Here is a 12874-nt window from a genome sequence, read left to right as displayed (position 1 = left end):
CCATTGTCTCTATTCATGATCAATAATAAAAAGCTGACTATATGAGTTTCTTGGTCACTAAATGCTTACTTATCACTCGAAGTGTTTTTTTTTTGTTTTGTTTTGTTTTGTTTTTAAATTCAGCCATCAGCCATATAAACTCTGCTTTTACCATAAAGCATAGGCAGACATGGTACTTTAAAACAATCAAAGTAAATCTGTGGTTTGCAAGGCTTCCAAAGCCCACAGTTATTCACAGACTCAAACTTACATGGAAATAAAAACAAAACAAAACAAAACAAACAAACAAACAAAACAGACTTCACTTACTGGAAAGACCAAAAAAGAGAGACTAGAGAATTATTTAACGCTAGGCAGAATGAAGCCTCTGCCTTCCTTGACAGACAGGAAGACACTGAAAATAAAATTATTTTCTTTGACCACATAACTGGCTATCAGCAAAAGCAGACAGGGCTGGGTCCTTGGACCCTTCATTCTCACCATGCATTGCTCTTCACAAACACAAATGAAAAGCCTGATTCGTGCTACAGGCTACATGAAATTTACAAAGCAAATAGCAATCTTTGGTATTTATTCCCAGATGTACAGGAAAGGAATTAGTAAATCAAGCTATCCAGGCACAGATGGTCAGGATACAGTGGTGCTCCCCACCCTCAAGACACCCAATGGGCACTCTGAATGGAGATCACTGAAACCTACATAAACTCCAGTTCTCCCTAGTATGGACATGTCTGTGATAAAGTGCAATTTACAAACTACACAGAAGAAAAGAGTAACAGCAATAATAAAACAAGATAATTAAAATAATACAGTATAATGAAAGTTATTTTAAATTTACAAACTGTTTCTGGGACTTTCCATGAAATATTTTCAGACCACATCAGAGCACTGACAACTGAAAGTGGCAAGCAAAACCATGGATAATGGGGGACTATTGCATACATAGTAGCATGGTCATTGCAGTTCTGTATATATAAACTCAGTCACTGCAACACTACAATGCACAATGTTGTCTAGCAAAATTATAGTGCATAATACAAGGTGTTCCAAAGCAGGAGACTAGGAGAGAGACATAGTGCAGAGGTGTGCTAACCTAGCACAGACAGGGTGATCAAGACCCTGGGTTCAGTCCTTGGTTCTACAAGCCGAAAGACAAATAAGTAAGAGGAGACTTTGTTCGTACTAATAGAGGAAGTTTTCAAAGACCTGTAAAAAAAAAAAAAGGAAAAAAAAAACAGATACAGAACTGAAATTTGTACAAGAAACAATATTCATAGAAACAAAAAAGCATTCACAGTCAGAACAGTGGACATCTAGAGTTCCTGGGAAGCTAAGGCAAAATGACGACCACTTGAGCCCAGGAACTCCCAACCATCCTGGGATTGATGGCAAGATTCTGTCTCCAAAAAACAAGCCACCATTAGTATAAGACTGTAAATGTAATTAGATGTTGTTGCTAAGAGAATAGATGACTTGGATTTTGTTTCTTCTTTTTGGTGCTGGGGATTGAAACTGGGGTGGTCTTCCCTATGCTAGACGAGCACTCCTGAGCTGCACTGCCCCCGCCCCCCACAACACCTCTGAATGGTGCCTTTCCTTTAATAAGGGAAAACAGAAGGCGGAAGTGCAGAAATTACTTTTTACTGGGTTCTCTTTTCCTCCATGCTTTGGAACATGGCTGCGCATTCCATTCACGAAGTAAACTACCAAAAACACAAGTATTAACCAAACCCAAGGAAACACATGTACAGGAATGTCTGTAATGTGCACATGTGAGATAAAGATGCAGATAAGTTAAAATACAAAGGCTAACTTGAATTTTCTCAAAGTGGGAGTTGTAGGTCCCCAGAAGGAGTTGAGTGTCTATGAGAAGGAAAGAAGTGAACTCCTGGAGGATTTCCATGAACAGCGCCACATCTGAGCAAGAGTCACCCACTTGTTGATGGAACGTCCAGACCTTTGGGGATCAAAAGGCAACCAGGTGGAGAAGACCACGTAGTGGAGATGGACCCAGATAACTGAGAAACGGGAACCTGGATGGATCCTGAAGCAAATGGGCAAAGGTGAAGATGTGAATTCATCTGAATTTGTCAAAGGACATTCCACTCTTAGCCAGCTAAAAGCCAGAATAAAACCTCAGCCGAGAGTCACTACCCTCTGGCGCTTTTCCCCATCTAGGGGCTCAATAAGCTCTTCTTCTATGACCTTTGATACAAAGATAAACAAATATTTTTACATTAAAACTTCAAAGTCACAGAATCAGTTTTGCCTAAGGAAAGCATGTGTGTAACTTACAGGTGTCATCCATCAAAGAAAGCAGCCACCTGCCTCTGAGTCTAGGAAGAGATGCTTATCAGTTCCCATGTTGAAAAGTAGAACTGTTGGGTATATTCCTTCCTTAGAATAAACATTTAATTCATCTGGGAGGCATGACACTTGACCCCAAAAAGTCAATAAGAAACTCTGTACTGTTTGCCCTGGGTTCAACTTCTCACGGGCACCTCGGGCAACTTCTCCCCATTCCCAAAAGTAACGGCCCCCAAATTCATCCTCTCACCAAGCAGGGATACCGATCCAAACACAATAAAACCAAAGCCCCAAGCCCTCGCCTTATGGATTCTAGTGCTATATCCCCCAAGTTCTCACAGGACTACAGGAGAACCTCTACCATGCCTTTGCTCCACCAGCACCTCATCCCATTCCAGACAAGCTCCTCTTGCCAACTGTACCCTTGCTTTTAAGGTCAACACCATTACCCCAGCCATGCAATTTCCACAAGTCAGATATACATTTACTCACACCCCACCCTCCTTTTCACCCCAAGTAAATTATTCAGCAAACCCTGTCTCCAACCCAAAACCAAAAGCCTGTTCCATTTAGTATTATTGTTCCTCCTGAGTTCTAGGAAACAAACCCTCATTACTAAACAAATCTCCTTGAGGCCGACAGAGGAAGGGTCTCAAGCTCACACAGCAACAGAGACAGTGGGATTAGTGTGTAGGAGGAACAATGCAGGTTAGGGAGGGTTCAAAACCCAGCACAAGGATAGGGTATGAGAAGCAACTTTTAGCAGATGTCAGTGTCTAGGAGAAAACAGAGGCAAACTCAGAACCCATGTCCCTTCAGACAACCACAAGTGGCTCTCACAGCTTCCGCCAAGAACAGGGTCTAGATGTCCCCAGTACTGTCAGTCATAAGAATGAATGAAAGTTGAGCTATTTTAATGGGAAACCTTATTTTCAATAATGGCAACCTTTTAAGAGATGTTTAAAATACAGTATCAACCAAAGCGTAACTCTGAGGCACACTAGCCTGAGAACTACCAGTTTCTACTTCTAGTTTTACCTGCAACAACAACAAAAAAAAAATGGTTCAAGCTGTCATGTGGGTTTCAGTCTCTCCTTCTGCAGAGTGGGGCTAGCAGGAGAAGGTACTTCAAGTTGATATGAGTATTAAATGAGCTGACACACTATGGCTTGCTCAAGGCCAGATTCCTTTTAGCTTCTTAAGACAGGGTCTCATGTATCCTAGGCTGGCATCAAACTCCCTTTGTAGTTGAGGATGACTCTGAACTTGTGGTCTTCCTCCATCTCTCAAGGACTGGAATTAAAAGTGTCGACTAACACATCTCACTTGAGCAATGCTAGGGATCAAACCCAGGGTTTTGCACATGTTAAACAACACTATCAACTCTACCATACCCACAGCCCAAGGCCTGCTAACCATGCATTATCTTAGCCTTCACCCCAGCATCCCAGGAAACCACAAGGTACCACATTACCCTATCTTATTTCTTTCTCTGGTTCTCACCTTGCATACTCCAAACAGTCAAGGTACGCTACTGGGACTGACCTCCCTGTTTTCCCAGGTTTTTGATGTTCTCCTGAAACACAGCATCTCAAGATACAAAGTCTGATCCAGTGATTGCAAATGTGTCCAGTCAACACTGTATTCAACCCGGCTCCTACAGAAAACCTACTACCTCCTCTTTACTAGCACCACTCCCTATTTCCAGAATGCTGTCCATCTCACTACTAAACACGATCTGTCATATGATAACATCAAAATGACACCTCTTTCCAAGGCCAGCCAAACAGCCACCTCCTCAATGGTGTTGGGTTGATCTTATCTCTCTAGACCTTCTGACCGAGATAGTTAGCGCTTTTCTTACAGCAGATGTGTGATTCCCCTCAGGAACACCTTCACATCTGATTGGTTTTCCCAAGTTTCTTGCTCAGTCCAAGGACAGGAAGACTTGATGAACATTCAGTAAATGAAGAGCAAAGAAGCACAACATAAAAGAGCAGGGATGCAGGAGATTTTTACTAATAAGGATAAAGACAACAGGTGAACTGTTTATGCCAATAGCTACCCCTCTTAACCTTTCATTTTCCATTTTTAGATACTACATGGAGTCACTGTCTGAACTTTATTCCCATGTTTTGGGTGTGAGCTGGTAGATAGGTACTCCTGCTTGCCTCTTCAACTGAAAGCAGCCACCTTATTAAAATATAATCTCCACAAAGAGAGCTGAGGGCTCCTTAATTAATTCAAATTAGTCAGCCCCACCTTTGATGTTGGTGGGGTTCAGGAAAGCCCACATTAGTCTTTTTAATATGATTTGAGAAAAGGCAAAAAATTCTTGTACTAAGAAAAGAAATTGGTGGGAGAAGGATAGAGGTGGAGGCTTTCTGTAGAATAACTAAAATTCATGCCAAAAAAGAAAAAAAAAAACTGACAAATACTCATTGACATTAGCAACTATTCAATAAACAAATTAAGGGTAATTTCTACAATACCTGGAACAGAACACTTCTTTTTTTTTTTTTTTTTTTCTAACTGCTGATTAGGAACCATTAGCAAGTTTTGAAATCAATTTAGTAGATAGAGATCAGAATTTTTAAATAAAAATTGAATAGAAATTAAAAAGCATTACAGTATAGTCTAGGGAAACCTGTAATTCAGCTTCATTTCTGACCTGCATGTGTGTAAGTGTGTGTAGCAGACCACAATGGGAAATGTCTGTCTGTGAGTCAAGAGTCTTTTGAAAACACTGACACTGGTATTTATGTTTACCTAATGTTCTATCTCCAGAGCCAGATGCTCCAATTCTCTCTGGACCACACTCGGAAGATACTTATTCCAGCCCTGTTGTCCACAATGGCTCAGATCCTTCCCTTTGAAGAACCACATGAAAAACACCATTGAATCCACTTGTCCCTCACCATTTTTCCTCTTTGAAAAAGACGGTAAGAGTTACTCTGGATAACCACCTGTCCTTTTTCTCCCTACCCTCTATTCCAAGGCCTAACTGTCTTGTCTAAGTCCCTGGAACCAAGAAAAGAGACACAATTCAAGTGCTCTGGCATTCTTGGTGACATCCACTGATAAACAGCACTAACTTAGGGCAGTAGCTGACTGCATCATATTTTCACTGAAAGAGCCACAAGTGAATAAAACTCAGCACCTGGGTTTCAGTGTCATCTTAACCGTCCCTCTGTTCTGAAGCTCTTCCCCTCACACATTCCCCATAGGCTGCATACTCCAAACAGCATCACCTCTCCCATGCCTGCCTGAGCAGCACCAACCCCCACACCTTCCTTTATTCCTTCAGTCTGTTTCTTTAAAACTCAAGGTTATGTTTTTAGTGGTTCGATCAATAATTCTTCTGTCAGCGAAAGCAGAAGCAAAATCTAGAGCAATCTTGTTTTTCAATGGCAGCTATGCAGCATTGTAACCACGAATGGCCAATACTGGCTTTCATAGGTCACCAAACTGCCCAGTCAACAAGTGTTCAGGCTGAACAGTTCCTTGTGGTTATGGCCACTCAAATTCATCCCTGAAAATTGGGGGTGGGGGAGAAAAAAAAAGCTTACTTTGGACTCTATACATTTTCCAAAAAGTCTGTCCACATTCTTTTCATTGCCAATTTTTTTTCTTTTCTTTCTCCCCCCCCCCTTTTTTTCCTTTTGGTTTCTTGAGACAGAGTTTCTCTGTGTAACAGCTGTGGCTGTTCTGGAACTCACTCTGTAGACCAGGCTGATGTGGAACTCATAGAGATCCACCTGCCTCTGCCTCCTGAGTGTTGGGATTAAAGGTATATGCCTCTGACATAAGAACTGCCTAGTATTCTGTTTTCACTGTCATTTTTCTTAGGAAGGCACACTTGCCACAAGAGAAAATTGGAATAAAGGGCTCAATTAAACAAGCGATTGAGTCCCACATTAATGCAGGATTCTTCACTGTGATGGAAACAAAAAAAAAAAAAAAAAGAGTTAAAATATTCTTCCCCAGAATAGAAGTATCTCCCTTACCTACTCACAAAGGAGAAAGAAAATGTACACTGAAAAGAATGCAACAAATATTTGCTGAGGGGGCTGGAGAGACTACTCAGTAGTTAAGAGCATTGGCTGTTCTTCCAGAGGACCTGGGTTCAATTCCCAACACCCACATGGCAGCTCACAACTGTCTGTAACTCTAGTTCCAGGGGATCTGACACCCTCATATAGACATAAATGCAGGAAAAACATCAATGCACATAAATTTTTTTCAAAATTTATAAATAAATATTTGCTGAGTTTATTAAGTACAAGCCACAACCAAGTGTAAAAAGGGGAGTGAGGCACTGAGTTCAATTATCAGAGATAAAAACAGGGTAGGGGGTACCAAATACAGTTTCCTCGCCTAATATGTCTTCCACCTGTTTCCTATCCATGTTTAGAGGCCTGGTATCAAGATTGTCAACTTCTCCATGCTGTCGCCCTCTCTTAAAGGGCAGGGTCCCTTTACATCCATAACATGCAGTCATCCATTCAGTCTCTCAGAATTAAAAAACATTCCCTGTTGCTGGAGAGAGGGCTCTTCAGTTAAGAGCATATAGTGTGTTTACACAGGACCCAAATTTGGTTCCTAATATTCATATTAGACAGCCCACAACCACCTAGAATCCAGCTCCAGTGGATCTGATGCCCTCTGCTGGATTTGCAGGCACCTGCACTCATGGGCACACACACACACACACACACACACACACACACACACACACACACACACACACACACACACCACATACAGAATTAAAACTAAAATAAATCTTCTTTAAAATTTATGCCAAAAAGGTATTGGTTTTATGGTCTAGTATTGGGTTAAATATGCAAGATCCACAAAAGACAAGTAAGACACAGTCCTTGCCTCCAGAGCAGCCAGTGAGACAACAGGAAAGGTTTGAAGTCAGTGAAAGGGAATGATCACATGGAAAGAATAAAAGGAAAAATGAATAACTTTCGGTCCTATATCTTGAGATGAATTGAGGCCCAAGAGGAAGATGAAGCTGATACAATGCTGATACAATCATGGTAGGGATAAGAAAAGCAGGATGCATTCTCCTTTACAATGAGATTTCTCTGACCCCTAAGAGGTCTGGCTTTTTCCAAACAAAGGGCAAGGTGGGAGAGGGCCAGATAAGTCAAGGTCAGGCCTTAGGGTGTGTGCTGGCCTCTGAGACCCATCAGGACATCTGTGCTACTGTGGCTTTATTTCACTCCACCCCCAAATACCCTTCAGCTACTGCATGTATCTCTACAGAACTTAGAAAGAGTGAAATCTGAAATGACTTTCCCAGTCACTGAAATAAAGGCCAAACACCCAGAGTAAACAGTGAAGCAACCCGAATGGGCAAAGTGGAATGTTGGTCTGAGACCGAAAACCCCAAAGTCAAACAATGAAGCAGTGGAAACTTTGGCAAACAAAGCTCTCAGGATCAGGGAAGATACTCACAAACAAGCTCAGATTCCCAGCGCTGCCTGGGAGAGTGGTTTTGAATATTAGCGAAGGGTGAATGTGTGTGCTCATTTTTATCAAGGAATCTGAGTTTTCTTCTCCTTAGCTACCTGCTCCCCCACAGTGTCAATACAGGAGCTTGAACCACTAGGCTACATCCACTGTCTCCCTTTTTCTTTTTTACCTGGTGGGTCTCCTATTAGTTAGTTTGGGAGTGAGGTGCATAAAACCACCTTCCTTCTCAACTAAAAGCCAGGATTCACCAGCCAAACCAATTCCATGAAGTTCTTTCCAACTGACTCATTAGACTGCCCTTTCCAAAACACAAATCCTAGTTTTGGGGTTTTGATTTTTTTTTAAAAAAAAATGTGCATTGGTATTGGGTCCCCTGAAACAGGAGTGACAGAAAGTTGTGAGCTGCCATGCTGGAAATTGAACCCAGGTCCTCTGGAAAAGCAATCAGTGCTTTTAAGCACTGAGCCATCTCTCCAGTCCTCTAGTCCTCAGGGCTTCTGATTCTTAAACTAGCGGGACAAGCAAGTGCAGTATATCACCAATGGCTTTCTAAAAAACAGGTCAATCTTCCCTTTGGATCTTCTGAGCTAGAACTGGCCACAGGGAGGAGGAGAAAAAAAAAAAAAAAAGCACCAACTTTTCATTCCAAAAGATCAAAGAAGGCATTTTGTACCAGGAAACCTAATTCCAAATCCTTATTTCCAGGAATAAAGCCACAGCGCCCAAAACTTGCTTTGGAAAATAACACAGGAGACTCTGGATTCCAACTAAAATCTCAGATGGCTTCATTTCCCAGCCTCCCCAGCTTAATGTTGTTAACACTTTACCCAAGGACTGCTCTAACTTAAACAGCACCTCCATTCCTGAGTGGTCACTTCGCCACTGCATTAAAAACACAAAAGCATAGAAAGGCTTCACAACTGCATTCTGTGCCCCCATCCCAGGGACTAGATACACAAAACAAGGTGACACTGAAAAGTGCCAGCTGCAGCACAGTCCATGACTCTCAGGAGAAACCCCCACAAAGCTCAAGCTGTCCCTACACTCATGATATGAGGAATGAGGTGTAAGAAGCAGAAAATTGAAAGGGGCAATACCTCAACCTTACTCAGTATAACAATCAGCTTTGAAATGATTACCCATGGTTTTGTCAACGAGCCAATAGTAAAGGTGTCTCCTTCATGCAAGGCAACAAGCTATGGGCTACAGTCAGCAAAGTGCAGTGAAATATTCCCCCAAGTAATCATTATGCTAATTACTATGTTTAATTTTCTTTATCGTTTCATAAAAAAAAATTGTATCGTGTCTGTAGCGTACAAAGTGTAAAACTAAAATCAGCACCCATGAACTCAATACCTAATCAAAAAATCTGAATGTCACCCATAGTGTGACCTTCTTCGTCCTTACCCCAAATCCCAGCAGCACAAGCATACCAGGTAATCACCACCCTGCACTTGAGGGTTCAGTACAAGTAGGATTCTATCTTTGTGGTTTCCTAACCAATGAGATGGATGCTTCTTAAAAGACAGTGTTTTTAAAATACCGGGGGTTTTTTCTTAAGAAAAATATTAAAAGAGGCTGCAGAGATGACTTAGAGGTTAAGAGCATGGGCTGCTCTCCCAGAGCCCCCAGGTTCGATTCCCAGCATCTACATGGCAGCTATCAAGGGTCTATAACTGCAGTTCCAGGGAATTCAATACCCTCTTCCGGCCTGCACAGACACTGCATAAGGTATACAGGCATACATGCAGGCAAAGCACCCCTAAACACAAAATAAAAATAAATAAACCTCAAACAAAAGAAGCACAATATTAAATAATTAGAGATAAGTGAGACTGAGCTGATGCAAACAAGTTTGTCGATCACTGGTAGCGACAGCTTGGGACGTGTTCTGGAGTCCCACTGAATCCTAATTCACATACTAACTCCACAGCCTTAGTTTGCTGAGCCTCAGGTTCCTACTGGAGACGAGCACATGTTAAAGTGTGCAAAGTGTTCATACAGAGGTGGGCATGCTGTGTGGCTCATACTCAGCACATCCCATCATCCAACTATTAACTCTACATGAGCACATCAAAGGGTTTGCCCCCCACTGATGCTTTGCTTCTCCATAATTCCTAATGAGCTGGACATGAGATCTGATCACACGAAAATGAATCATGATAGAAGGATCCAACATGCCAAGCAAGCCACAGAGGAGCGATCAGTCCCAGCATTGATCCCTTCTTTACTTTGTGACCTTGGAGAGCAAGATCATTTTTCAAATCCATTTCTGTCTTGTCTCTCCCTTGGCTTTGCTGACTACTCCATCCAACCTTAAGAAATACCTAGAAGCTTATTGTGACCAAGTCACAGTCCAACCTTGGGAAGACAAGAAGCTTCTGTAAGATATCCTCTGTTTACCACCTCAGTCACTGTCACCGGTTGCATGAGTACAGGAAGAAAACTTGGTAAATTACCAGTTTGGAGGGGAGGGCACTCATTACAATGCTATTAATCAAATTAAGTTCCTCACTCCTGAAACGCATTACACTCCTGAATATGGCATTTTAACTCTGCATCCTTAATATTCTCTGTAATTACTTAGCAATTACAAGAAATTTATTCAGATTCAAGTGATCACTTCTAGTCCAACGTGCAAAAGTTGTAAGACTATTATCTCAATCAAGTTTGATCTAAAACCACTCTCTGTTTCAAGCAAAACTCAGCAACACAGTTGAAGAGAGAAGGCAAACCCAGTGCATGCCCATGCTGGTCCTTGATCTTTGCCGTCTAGCCGGAGTTTATCTCACCATCACTCATTGCCTTTGAGGATTCACATACAGCATGGCAGCTGAAATGCTATGACCCATCACAAAATGACAGCAACCTGAGGCTCACAGTTCAGCCTCGAAACACTTCCATTCATCAACCCCAGGACAGAAAACAAAAGTAACCACCACAAAACAAGGGATTTGATCTTAGGATGGTAATCCAGATCCTATCCAGACTTAAAATAACCTTGTGACCGCACTGTCTCCATGAGTGACATGGGTGAGGCCTGGGTTTCATACTTAAGCAGTGTGCCAACTGTAGAGCTGCATGGCAAGGCAGCCTCTGAGGTCAGCACAAGTCTAGTGTCTGCCGCCTGCCCAAGCCTGGGCCCCTGGCCAGCAACCCACCTCCAGAGACTAGTGCCAGGACATACTATAGTGTTTCCATTTAAGGCCCGCCACTTGGATCAGCCCATCTCTGAAGTTTCTTAACACCACCTTTCCAGGAAGAATTTTTTGGGGAAAAAGGAGGTGGTGTCTATTTTTGCCACCGCCTTCCCTTGGGCTGTCAGAGCAGTCTGCCTCTCAGGAACAGGATTGTTTCAAATCATTGGGTTAAGTCTCAATTTGGGGATTTTTTCCCAAAAATTATATATCTATGCAAACACAAATACATATATATGCAATTACATTAAACATGTATGGGATCGGAGACATTTCCCATCATCTCACACCATTCACAAAAACCACAAAGAAGAAAAGCCAATAAAGGGAACAACAAATCCACTGCATTACAGTCTGCTTCTCTCCAAACACCAAATTAATGACAACTTTTTAACCAACACTTTTCTTCTGCTACAAAATGGTTGGGTTTTGTTCTTTTTGTTTTGTTTGTGTACCCCCCCCCCCAAGTAGCTTCCTCCATGCCACACAAGGGTTGTTCAGAACTCCAGGGGTAAAAGGAGGTAGGAAAGGGTGGGAGAAGTATCTGGCACAAACTGGACAGAGCCAAGCCAGTCTCTAAACCAGACGGAAGTCCATGCATGCAGTGGCCCCAGAGGCCCACAATTCTCCCCAGTGCGCCCAAGGTTCTAGCCTCACTGTTTTGGTTAGTGTGGAAGGAAGGGTTTTAAACTTGGCAAAGTACCGTACAACATCTGTAACCACATCTGCCTTCTGGGGATGGGAAGATGAATCCCACATTCCTGGCTTTGAAGCTGTTTGAAACTGCAGCTAGGAAGGACAGAGGGAGGGACGGAGGGAGGGAGGGAGTTGAACAGAGTTTATTGGCTGTCTCTCCAGCAGAAAATTCCTCTTGGAAGAGATGGATATTTTGAGGGTGGGGGTGACTCGCCAATCCCTTTAGTCTGCCAAGCTCAGCTTGGAAGGTGAGCCCGGGGCCGAGAGGCCAGATCGATTTATAAGTCCGAAGCGCACACCCTGCAGTAGTTCACCCTACGCACACCCGAGCCCCCAGCTCCAAGTCTTTGCCCTCCCCGGATCCCACCCGCAACCGAGGCCCTAAGCAAGACAGTTTCGTTCTGCCGCTGCTTCCCCCTGTCGAGAGGGCACGCAGCTTGCCGGAGAAAGAATGAAAGCGAGGGGGAGGCACCGAGACGCCCACCCTCCACCCCCGATCCCGGCTTCTCCTCCGACTAGGTTCCCTCCTCCCTCGGTCTTCCCGGTTCCGGCGGCGCTGCGGGCGACCTGTCCTCACCTCTGGTCCAGCGGCGGCCGGGTGCTGAACCCGGGGAGGCGGAGAGCGCGAGGCGGCGGGGCGCTGCAGGGCGGCGCGGGAGGCGCGGGGCGGGGCGGGCGCTGCAGCCGGCGAGGAGCCCGGAACTCCGCGGGCGCGGGCGGGCGTCCCCGGCGGCAACGGCGGCGGCGGCGGCGGCGGCGCAGAGCGCAGCGCAGCTCGGCACAGAGCGGGAGACTGGCGGCCACGGGGCCCGGGCGCACGCAGGCTGGCGGCAGGCACCCGGCTAGAGCCGGGAAGACGACTGGCGCAGGGAGGGAGGCGGAGGGCGGGGAGGAGGGCGGAGGAAACTTGCGGCGACGCGGGGGTTCGGCCGGGGCGGAGGGGAGCCGGCGGCGGCAAAGTTCCCCCAGCGCTTGGGGGCGCGGCGGCGGCGGCGACCGGAGCTGGAGGCCGGGAGGAGGCGGGAGGAGGAGGAGGAGGAAGTGGCTGCGGAGCGCTCGGCCAATGAGTGTCTGGGAGCTGTGATTAACCAGGCAGCAACACATCATTTCCTCCCGGCGCGGATCCAGGGAGCCGGGAGGAGAGGGCCGGCGGCGGGGCGGGGCGCTCCTCGCCCCCTGCAGGCGCC

General features: G+C 44.7%; 1 protein-coding gene across 3 annotated transcripts in view; it reads right to left on the bottom strand.

The window, feature by feature from the left end:
• Positions 1-12396, bottom strand: part of Acvr1 (activin A receptor type 1) — a 119240-nt gene extending 106844 nt beyond the window's left edge. Inside the window, exon 1 of one of the 3 annotated variants that reach the window (XM_035446227.1) lies at positions 12265-12396. The gene's annotated coding sequence lies outside the window, so the exon portion shown is untranslated. The remainder of the gene's footprint in view (positions 1-12264) is intronic. The other 2 variants (XM_027420394.2, XM_035446228.1) reach the window with 2 other exon arrangements.
• Between the last annotated feature and the right edge of the window lie 478 nt (positions 12397-12874).

Source organism: Cricetulus griseus, chromosome 6 (assembly GCF_003668045.3).
Source record: "Cricetulus griseus strain 17A/GY chromosome 6, alternate assembly CriGri-PICRH-1.0, whole genome shotgun sequence".
Lineage (NCBI taxonomy): Eukaryota > Metazoa > Chordata > Mammalia > Rodentia > Cricetidae > Cricetulus > Cricetulus griseus.
This window is presented reverse-complemented; position numbering and strand designations above follow the sequence as displayed.